The sequence below is a fragment of the Hemitrygon akajei genome, chromosome 13 (assembly GCF_048418815.1).
Source record: "Hemitrygon akajei chromosome 13, sHemAka1.3, whole genome shotgun sequence".
Taxonomy (NCBI): domain Eukaryota; kingdom Metazoa; phylum Chordata; class Chondrichthyes; order Myliobatiformes; family Dasyatidae; genus Hemitrygon; species Hemitrygon akajei.
The window spans coordinates 63,873,672-63,884,998 of record NC_133136.1 but is presented as its reverse complement, the minus strand read 5'-3'; positions in this window follow the sequence as shown (position 1 = coordinate 63,884,998).

The window sequence follows — 11,327 nt, the reverse complement described above, 5'->3', positions numbered from 1 at the left end:
GTCCATCTTTGCTGGTTTCCTGTCTGGCTACCCGCGTAACCAGATCCAAGTGTGGACTTTAAAAGTATTTATTAATAAAGGGGCACAAAAATAAGATTAATGCAAAACAGACAGATAATATACTTCGTCAATACTACATCTAAAAGCGCAGGTATAGTAATAATAAGAAATAGCTCTATTGTTGTCTAGGGGATAATGTATTGTCCGATGGAAATATAAAAGTCACTGTTATTCAAGCTGCAGCTCTTTGAGTGGGTTGGAGAGAAAGACGGGTTAAAACTTGCCCGTTCCTTTTATGATGTCAATCCTTCGACGTTCGTTGGGGGTTGAGTTCCCCGTTGTCAGCTAAAAGCCGTTTTCTGTGTTACTAGCCACCAGTCCTGGGCAACAGAACTGAACGCACGTGGCCTCCTTCGAATGTCTTCCCACTATCACGGGAGCGATAGTGTTTCTTCCGGTGCGTCTGAGGGGCTGCTCCTGCAGTCCCTCTTTTATCCTGACTCGCAGGGTCGTAGATGTCAATCAGGTTGGGGGATGATGCAATCTCTCCCCTTCACCCAGCCCACTTTGCCCGAGGGCTCTCACGTAGCATAGGATCTCAATCCACAAATTTGTCTCCAAGAGACAATGGCCATTTCCCCTAGCTTTACATCGTCGGGGAGCGAGACATTCCGCACGTCTCCTTCTCATTTCCTGGGCCCCCTGACCCAACCCAATAGTGATCTTGCGATTCTCACAAAGGAGGGGGCTGCGGGCATAACAACAATACCGGTAATAGAATAGTCAGAAAATGAATGAATCACAATATTATGACACTCAATATTTCATAATGCATTTTGCTTACATGTCGCAGTGCATCAAACAGTGTCACTCATTTTTCACCTGTGCTTCCAGACACCTGATGTCTCTTGGCTTTAACCAGCCTGTCAACATCAGGGACCAGTTTCTGGGCAGTTGTGATTTGCATATTGACATTTAGATGTCTGTGTGTCAGCTGCGAGCGCAGTTTGGATTTGTTAATGTTCATTATGGAGAATGCCTGCTCACAGAGATGTGTTGTTCCTAACATGCAAAGGATCTTTGAGACAAAGTCTGTCATCTTGGGGTACATCAGTCCCAGATATTGATAGAATGAGTCCAGACCCACAGTCCCAAATTTATATTTCAAAGCCGAGTTGCACTGAATTTCAATTAGTTCCATTTGGAGTTCCTCCGGCACATCTGATGCTGCGTTGACGGCAAACAGCGAGCAAAATAGTGAGAATTCCTTCTCGAGCTGAGTGAAGACTTGGAAACGATACTGAAACTCACTTTTCAGCCGTGATATTTGGTCCTTGTACCTGTCCATGTTGTCATTATTCGCATGAGCGACACGCACAGACTGCAAAGAGGGGAAATGAGCTGGATTGCTCCGGGATAGTTGCATCTCCCACAGGCCTAATTTAATTTGAATGCTGTCATAGTATTCCATAACAAGTTTGTTGTGGCCTTGCATGTTAACATTAAGCATATTTTTTTTTAATTTTTTTATTAGTTTTTCAAAACATTTTACAAAATTAAAAACCCCAAATCCCAATGAGGAGCATTAATACAGTGCAAGATTAAGCATACAATAACAATATGCTACAAAGGAAGAGAATTTAACAAAAAAGCACCTAAATTAAAGACAATTGAGCTTAGTGTCCTCCCCAAGCCCCACAACACAAGAAAAAAACAACAACTCCAGACCAACCACCACACAATATAAAGAGTATAAGTCCGGACAGTCAAACTCCCAGACTGTGAATACACTTAGCAACAGAGGATAATAATGCCTACTACCAGAAAAAAAAAGGGAGCTGAAAGCAAGGGACCGAAAAGAAGAGAAAAAACAAGAAAAAAAAAACCCTAGTCAAGAGGAAGGTTATGAAAGTACTCGATAAAAGGTCCCCAGACCTTATGGAACTTTAGATCCGAATTGAGAACTGAATAATGAATTTTTTCGAGATCCAAGCAGGCCATAATGTCGTTAAGCCATTGCGCATGAGTGGGCGGGGCAACATCTCTCCATCTAAGGAGGATCAAGCGTCTCGCCAGGAGAGAGGCAAAGGATAGTATTCGGCATTTGGTCGGACCCAGACATAAATCTGTCTCGCCCCAAAAACCGAACAGAGCAATTAAGGGGTTAGGTTCTAGGTGCTGATTCAGAATACCCGATAATGTAGTGAAGACATCTTTCCAGAATTTCTCCAAGCTAGGACAGAACCAGTACATATGGATGAGAGAGGCTACGCCCCTCTTGCATTTATCACAGAGCGGACTAATGCCAGGGTAGAATCGAGATAGTTTAGATTAACATTAAGCACATTTAAATGCTCTGTTAGATCCACCAAAAATGCAAGATAATAAAGCAACACACACAAAATGCTGGTGGAACACAGCAGGCCAGGCAGCATCCATAGGGAGAAGTGCTGTCGACGATTCGGGCCGAGACCCTTCATCAGGACTAACCGAAAGGAAGGATAGTAAGAGATTTGAAAGTAGGAGGGGGAGGGGAAATGCGAAATGATAGGAGAAGACCGGAGGCGTTGGGGTGAAACTGAGAGCCGGAAAGCTGATTGGCAAAAGGGATACAGAGCTGGAGAAGGGAAAGGATCATGGGACGGGAGGTCTAGGGAGAAAGAAAGGGGGAGGGGAGCACCAGAGGGAGTTGGAGAACAGGCAGAGTGATGGGCAGAAAGAGAGGAAAAAAAGGAGGGGGGAAAAAAGCTAAATATATCAGGATGGGGTAAGAAGGGGAGGGGGGCATTAACAGAAGTTAGAGAAGTCAATGTTCATGCCATCAGGTTGGAGGCTACCTTGTTCAATCCCTTCCCACCTATGTCCGTGACACTTCTCACACTTTGAATTTTTTCAATGATTTTAAGTTCCCTGGCCCCCACCGCCTTATTTTCACCGTGGACATCCAGTCCCTATATACCTCCATCCCCCACCAGGAAGGTCTCAAAGCTCTCCGCTTCTTTTTGGATTCCAGACCTGACCAATTCCCCTCTACCACCACTCTCCTCTGTCTAGCGGAATTAGTTCTTACTCTTAATAATTTCTCCTTTGGCTCTTCCCACTTCCTCCAAACCAAAGGTGTAGCCATGGGCACCCGTATGGGTCCCAGTTATGCCTGCCTTTTTGTTGGCTTTGTGGAACAGTCCATGTTCCAAGCCTATACGGGTATCTGTCCCCCTCTTTCCCTTCGCCACATCGACGACTGCATTGGAGCTGTCTCCTGCACGCATGCTGAGCTCGTTGACTTCATTAACTTTGCCTCCAACTTTCACCCTGCCCTCAAATTTACCTGGTCCATTTCTGACACCTCCCTCCCTTTCTTGATCTTTCTGTCTCCACCTCTGGAGACGGCCTATCTACTGATATCTACTATAAGCCTACTGACTCACAACTACCTGGACTATTACTCTTCCCACCCTGTCTCTTGCAAAAATGCTATCCCCTTCTCACAATTCCTCCGTCTCTGCCGCATCTGCTCTCAGGATGATGCTTTTCATTCCAGGACAAAGGAGATGTCTTCCTTTTTTAGAGAAAGGGGCTTCCCTTCCTCCACAATCAACTCTGCTCTCAAACACATCTCTCCCATTTCCCGCACGTCTGCCCTCACCCCATCCGCCCACCACCCCACTCGGGATAGGGTTCCCCTTGTTCTCATCTACCACCCTACCAGCCTTCGGGTCCAACGTATAATTCTCCATAACTTCCGCCACCTCCAATGGGATCCCACCACCAAGCACATCTTTCCCTACCCCTCTCTTCCTGCTTTCCACAGGGATTGCTCTCTACGTGACTCCCTTGTCCATTCATCCCCGCCATCCCTTCCCACTGATCTCCCTCCTAGCACTTATCCTTGAAAACGAAACAAGTGCTACACCTGCCCTTACACTTCCTCCCTCACCACCATTCAGGGCCCCAGACAGTCCTTCCAGGTGAGGCGACACTTCACCTGTGAGTCGGCTAGTGTGGTATACTGCGTCCGGTGCTCCCGGTGCGGCCTTTTATATATGGGTGAGACCCGACACAGACTGGGAGACCGTTTCACTGAACACCTACGTTCTGTCTGCCAGAGAAAGCAAGATCTCCCAGTGGCCACACATTTTAATTCCACGTCCCATTCCCATTCTGATATGTCTATCCATGGCCTCCTCTACTGTCAAGATGAAGCCACACTCAGGTTGGAGGAATAACACCTTATATACCGGCTGGGTAGCCTCCAACCTGATGGCATGAACATTGACTTCTCTAACTTCTGTTAATGCCCCTCCTTCCCTTCTTACCCCATCCCTAATATATTTAGCTTTTCTCCCCCTCCTTTTCTCTCTCTCTGCCCATCACTCTGCCTGTTCTCCATCTTTCTCTGGTGCTCCCCTCCCCCTTTCTTTCCCCCTAGGCCTCCTGTCCCATGATCCTTTCCCTTCTCCAGCTCTGTATCCCTTTTGCTAATCACCTTTCCGGCTCTCAGCTTCAACCCACCCCCTCCGGTGTTCTCCTATCATTTTGCATTTTCACCTCCCCCTCCTACTTTCAAATCTCTTACTATCTTTCCTTTCAGTTAGTCCTGACGAAGGGTCTCAGCCCGAAATGTCAACAGTGCTTCTCCCTATAGATGCTGCCTGGCCTGCTGCGTTCCACCAGCATTTTGTGTGTGTTGCTTGAATTTCCAGCATATGCAGATTTCCTCGTGTTTGCAAAATGAAGCCAGTCTGGGTCATCCAACTCTGCCACTGGCTTCCCTTTCTAGTTCATGAATAGTCCAATTCCCACACGTAATTAAAAAAAAACGTTTGAGCACAACTCCTCTGCTCAGCTAGCGGACTTCGATGTGGTAGGGTAGGCCTTTTGGACAGAAGGGTGTAAAATTGCCGATGGTTGAATCCCTTGGCTTTAATAAAATTAACCATTTTGATTACTACATCCATGACATTGTCCATTTCCAGGCTCCTGCTACATAACGCCTCTTGGTGTATAATACAATGAAAATTCCAGAATTCCTGCTCTGGATTCTCTGTCTGAACTTTCTCTGTGAGTTTCGCAACAACACCTGCCTTTTTCCCGACCGTGGACGGTGCGTCATCTGTTGCCACGCTGACAGTGTGACTCCAGTCTGTCCATGGCCTCGACAAGGCTGGAGAAAACGTCGTTTGCCGTTGTGGTGTTTGTCATGGGCACCATCTCCACAAACTCCTCGGTGATGGTCAAAGGTGCATCAACGCCACGAAGAAATATTCCCAACTGGGCTACATCAGTCACATCGGTGCTCTCATCAATTGCAATAGAGAAGGTAGTAAATGACTTCACTTTGTCTCTTAGTTGATTGTTCAAATCTCCTGCAAGGTCCCCGATTCTCTCTGCCACAGTATTTCTTGACAAGCTGATATTACCAAAAGCCTGTCTCTTCTCCGGGCACACCAGCTCAGCTGCCGTCAGCATGCGTGCTTTGATGAACTCCCCTTCAACGCAGCAGCTATTTTGTTGGCATAATATAGTTGGCCTTGACAGCTCCATCATGAGTCTCTTGACTTTTGGTGAACACTGATTGCTGTTCTCTCAGAGCTGCTTCAAACTCGTTTACCTTTTGCATCCTGAGCCGTCCTGCGTACTTGTCATATTTTTCTCCATGTGATGTCTCATAGTGTCGTTTGATATTTTACTCTTTTGCCACAGCCACTTGTTGCGAGCGTATCAGACACACAGGTTTGCCGTTGACCTCACAGAAGAAAAAAACTATCTTTCCAATTATTGTTGAATATCCGACCTTCGATGTCAACTTCCCTTTTCTTGGAAGGCATTTTGAACCACAGCAGCAAGCAGTCTCAGTCTTGCTACAGGAGTTACTTACCCGAGTACTCTGTATGTTTATACTGTGTCTGACAGTGGGGCCCTGGTGGTCTTCAGTGCAGGGTGGTTGGTGTTTATGCACAGCGGGTGTTTAACTGCTGCCTATTGTACGGCTGCCATACTGATACATAATAAATAGTCGTGAATATACGGTACTTTTTTTTTCCCCCAAGTCATCCCGCAGGCTGGTAGTTTGACACCCCTGGCATAGATGGAGTGGATGTTTCCTGTAGTGGGTGAGTCTAGAACCAGAGGTCACAGCATCAGAATAGAGGGGACACCCATTTAGAACAGTGATGATAATTTTAGCCAGAGGGTGGTGAATCTGTGGAATTCCTTGCCGTGGATGACTGTGAAGGCCAAGTCATTGAGTATATTTAAAGCAGTGGATGATAGATTCTTGGTTAGTCAGGGCATCAAATATTATGGGGAGAAGGCAGGAGGATGGGGTGGAGAGGGATAATAGATCAGCCATGTTGGAATGGCAGAACAGTCTCAATGGGCTGAGTGGCTTAATTTTGCTCCTTTATTTTATGGCAGTCCATAAAACTGATAATACTGATTATGGATCATAATCAATAAATCTATAGAATAATAATCATAGCTGAATGAATTAAACAAATTAATCAAGCAATCAATAACAATCAATTATCAAATAAGGAAATTCATGTTTCTTCAGATTTTTTATTTTTTATTTATTTTATTAATTTTTTTCTTTCTGTCTATGGACATCTGGATGTGAAGATGCATACGTTAGGATACTCTTCATTAACTACAGCTCTGTATTCAATACTATCATCCCCTCAAAACTAATCAATAAGCTCCAAGACCTAAGCTGCAATAGCTACTTGTGCAATTGGATCGTCATTTCCTCACTTGTAGACCCGGATTGGGAACATCTCCTTCACGGTCGTCATCAGCCCGGCTGTACTGCAAGGCTGTGTGCTTAGTCCCAGGCTCTGCTTGGTTTATACTTACAACTCTGAGGCTAAGCACAGCTCCAATGTGATATCTAAGTTTGCCGATGACACCGCTGCTGCTGGTCGAATCATGGGTACTGACTGAAAATCTGGCTGAATGGTGCCCCCTCAACAACCTCTTACACAACGTCAGTGAAACCAAAGAGTTGATTATCGACTGCAGGAGGAGGAAATCAGAGGTCCATGAGCCAGTCCTCATCGGGGCATCCGAGGTGGAGAGGATCAGCAACTTTAACTTCCTCGGCATTATCATTTCAGAGGATCTGCCCTGGGTCCAGCATATAAGTGCCATAACAAAGGAAGCACAACTGTGCCTTTCTTTCTTAAAAGCTTGCAAAGATTTGGCATGTTATCTAAAACTTTGACACATTTCGATAGATGTGCAGTGAAGAGTTGCATCATGGCCTGGAATGGGAAACACCAATGCCCGTAAATGGAAAAGCCTACAAAAAGTAGTGGATACAGCCTAGTCCATCAGGGTAAAGCCCTCCCCACCACTGAACACATCTACAAGGAATACCATCGCAGGAAAGCGGCATCCATCATCAAGGACCTCCACCATCTCGGCCACGGTCTCTTCTCGCTATTACCATCAAGCAAGAGGTACAGGACTCTCAGGACCCACGCCACCAGGTTCAGGAAAAGTTTTTAACCTCTCAACCATCAGGCTCTTAACCCAGAGGGGATAAACTTCATTTGCTCCCACAACTGAACTGTTCTCACAACCTGTGGACTCACTTTTAGACTCTTCATCTCACGTTCTCGATATTTATTTAATTATTTATACATTATTCTGTTTGCAAATACAAAAAAAAGACATTTGTTGTCTTTTGCACCCTGCTTGCTAGTCCATCTTTGTTGTATGTGACTTTTCACTGATTTTGTTGTATTTCTTTGTATTTACCGTGAATGCCCACAAGAAAATAATTCTCAGGGTAGTAGTTGGTGACATGTACAGAACGTACTTTGATAAATCTAATTTGAAGTTTGATCCTCTCACTTCAATCTTTCTTCCCTTCTTTCTCTCTTCATTTACACCTTTTTTCTTTATCAGATTTGTCACTGAACTCTTCCACTCTAACTTGCACTTCCTTGTTCTTTAAATCTTTAACTTCAGAATTCTTCGATCTGATTGGTTAAGGAGGTACTATTTCTTGACCTGTTCATTCAGATCCCAGCTGCCCGGCAGAGGACACCACCCAGCTTTCATATTGCACTTCCCAGCAACATCATATTGCCAACATTAAGTAGCCATAGACAAGTCTAACTAAAAGTAGTGTCCTCTGTTGCTCAGTTACAAGCATTTTTGGGGGCATTCCATTCATATTATATTTCAAGAACAACAACAATGTAATTTAAGTGTACGAATAGTATGAATGGCATTTATGCCAGTATAAAACACGTTGGAGATGGACTTTAGTAACTTAGATACAATGACCAGGTTGAGTTGCTGTTGGCAGTGGTGCTGTAAAGTAAACAAACTATATGTGACTGAAACTGCAAAGAAACTTGATAATGGCAAAGAACCAAACGTGGAAGTTGTTCTGTATCAAGGAAATGCTTGAGAAAAGAAGATTACTTTGGCATGAAGCTTTGTAGTCATAACAACCTCTGACTTCAGCTATTTCTTAACCAATCCAGATTCAGCAAGGTCATCAAGACAACAGTTTTGTTTCAATTGCACTATTCATGCTAACAGTTGCAGAATGACTAAGGCATATTTGAAACCATGTGACAAGTTAATCATTAATAAAGCCATTTTTAACCTCTGAACCCTATACCGAGAGTGGGGAGAAACAACTTGGTGTACAAAAGGGATGTAGATTTTGTAAAATGGCTGTTGCTTTTTTTTTTATTGATTTGTCATGTTGTTTAGTAGCTATATATCATGTTAAGAATGAGAGAAAATGATTAGATTTTATTGCATATGCTGATTAGAACTAGAATAAGTATTGGATCATCAGCAGCGACTGTACCACGTAGTGATGGTATCTCAGCTATACCTCCATTACCATGCACTAGGATATTCTACCACTGGGGGGCCTAATGTGTTTCGTGCCAAAAAGACAGCTTTTGACCATTTCTTGTAAAGAACTTAATCTTAATCTTTCCTTGCTGGCTAATTAAACTGAGGTGATTTACACACAATTGTACCTTCATAAAGTATTGAATACAGGAGTTGGGATGTTATGTTGAAATTGTATAAAATGTTGGTGAGGCCTATTTTGGAGGACCTGAGTTGTAGGTAAAGGTTGAACAGATTAGGACTTTATTCCCTAGAGTACAGAAGAATGAAGGGATATTTGATAGAGGTATACAAAATTATGAGTATAGATAAGGTAAATGTAAGCAGGCTTTTTCCTCTGAGGCTCAGTGAGACTAGAACTAGAAGTCATGGGTTAAGGGTGAAAAGTGAAAATTTTAAGGGGAAACATGAAGAGGAACAATCCAAGCACTGACTATATTGGGCTAAACTATTTCCTTTTGACACTCAGAAGTATTGTTACTCCACCAGCAAAATCCTGCTTAGAGGGTGGATTGTTGATGACTAATGACCAAAAACCTAATTGGATCAGTCACTGACACAATGACGCAGCTAGAAGAATTGCTGCATCAGTCACTATGACGGGTTCATTTCTGACCTTCTCTGTTGTCTGTGTGGAGCTTGCACGTGCTTCCCAAGATGCCATATGTTGACTCCAGATATTCTGGTTTCCAACCACATGCCAAAGATGCAGGGGTTGGCAAGTTAAATTTGTAATTTGTTCTCATTGTGTAAGTAAGCAGTAGAATCTGGAAGGTTGAAAGGAGAGCAAGAGACGGTGAGTATAAATAGGTAAGGCCATAAGACATGGGGGCAGAATTCACCACTCCATCATGGCTGATTTATTATTCCCCCCCCCCCCCACCCTCAATCCCATTCTCCTGCCTCCTCTGTGACCTTTAACACCCTTACTAATTAAGAACTCATCAACCCCTGGTTTAAATATGCCTAATAACTTGGCCTCCATTGACATGTGTGGCAATGAATTCCTCAATTAACCACCCTCTGGCTATAGAAATTCCTCTTCACTCTGTTCTCAAGGAACGTCCTTCTGTTCTGAGGCTACACCCTCTGGTCCTAGACTATAGGAAATATCCTTTGAAAGGTGTTGATAGTGGATGTGCAATGTTCAATAGGTTTCACTGAGATCCCCCAGCATTTTTCTAAACTCCAGTGTGTAAAGACCCAGAGCCATCACATGTTCCTCATACGTTAACCTTTTCATTCCTGGGACCATCCTTGTGCACCTCCCCTTTCTCAGATAACAGGCCTAAAACTGTTCACAATATTCCAAGTGTGGTCTGACCAATGCTTATAAAGCCTCAGCATTACATTCTAGTTTTTTTATTCTAGTCTTCTCAAAATTGATGCTAACATTGCATTTGCCTTCCTTACCACCAACTCAACTTATAAGTTAATCTTTAAGGAATCCTGCACAAGGACTCCAAAGTCCCCTTGCACCTCTGATTTCTGAATTTTCCTCCCCATTTGGAAAATAGTTTATGCCTTTATTCTTTCTACCAAAGTACATGACCATACACTTCCCTACACTATATTCCACCTGCCACTTTGCCCAAACTCCCAATCCATCCGGGCCCTTCTGCAGACTTCCTGCTTCCTCAGCACCTGTCCCTCCACCTGCAAACCTGGCTACAAAGCCATCAACTCTGTCATCCAAATCACAAACATACAATGTAAAAAGCAGTCCCAACACAGACTCCTGCAGAACACTACTAGTGACTGGCAGCCAAGGAGAAAAGGTTTTCTTTATTCCCACTCTTTGCCTCCTGCCGGTCAACCAGTCTTCTATCCATGCTAGTAAATTTCCTGAAACTGTTATGTGCTCATATCTTGTTTAACAGCCTCATGTAGGACACCTTGTCAAAGGCCTTCTGAAAATAGAAGTAAGCAACATCTACTGACTCTCCTTTGTCTATCCTGCCTGTTATTTCCTCTAAGAATTCCAACATATTTGTTAGGCAAGAATTCCCTTTAAAGAAACCACGTTGGATGCTTGGCACTGACTGGATCAACTTCTGTGATGTGTCACTATGCATTCTATGGTATGACTCAATGGCTGACCAAATGACCCTCCAATGCCTTACCAGCCACAAGGTGGAGTTTGAATAAAACCTTTTACCCAAAACATACATTTCAGACAGGTTGACGCATTCCAAGGTGTTTTGCCCAATTGCCAGCTCTGCATCACCTGTCAGTTCTCCACCTGCAGCTTGCCTTTTCCCGGTTTCAGTCCTGCACCGTCTGCTTCGCTGACAGCAGTTCTCCAGCCCAGCATCAAGAAAGGGGAGAATTGAAAGGAAGGGGTGACTCTGTCAAAAACATTTCTTTAGCAAAAAACGATATTTATACACAAATGGAACCGGACAACTTTTTGTGGATATACTCTACCAGAGACCTTTCTGGAC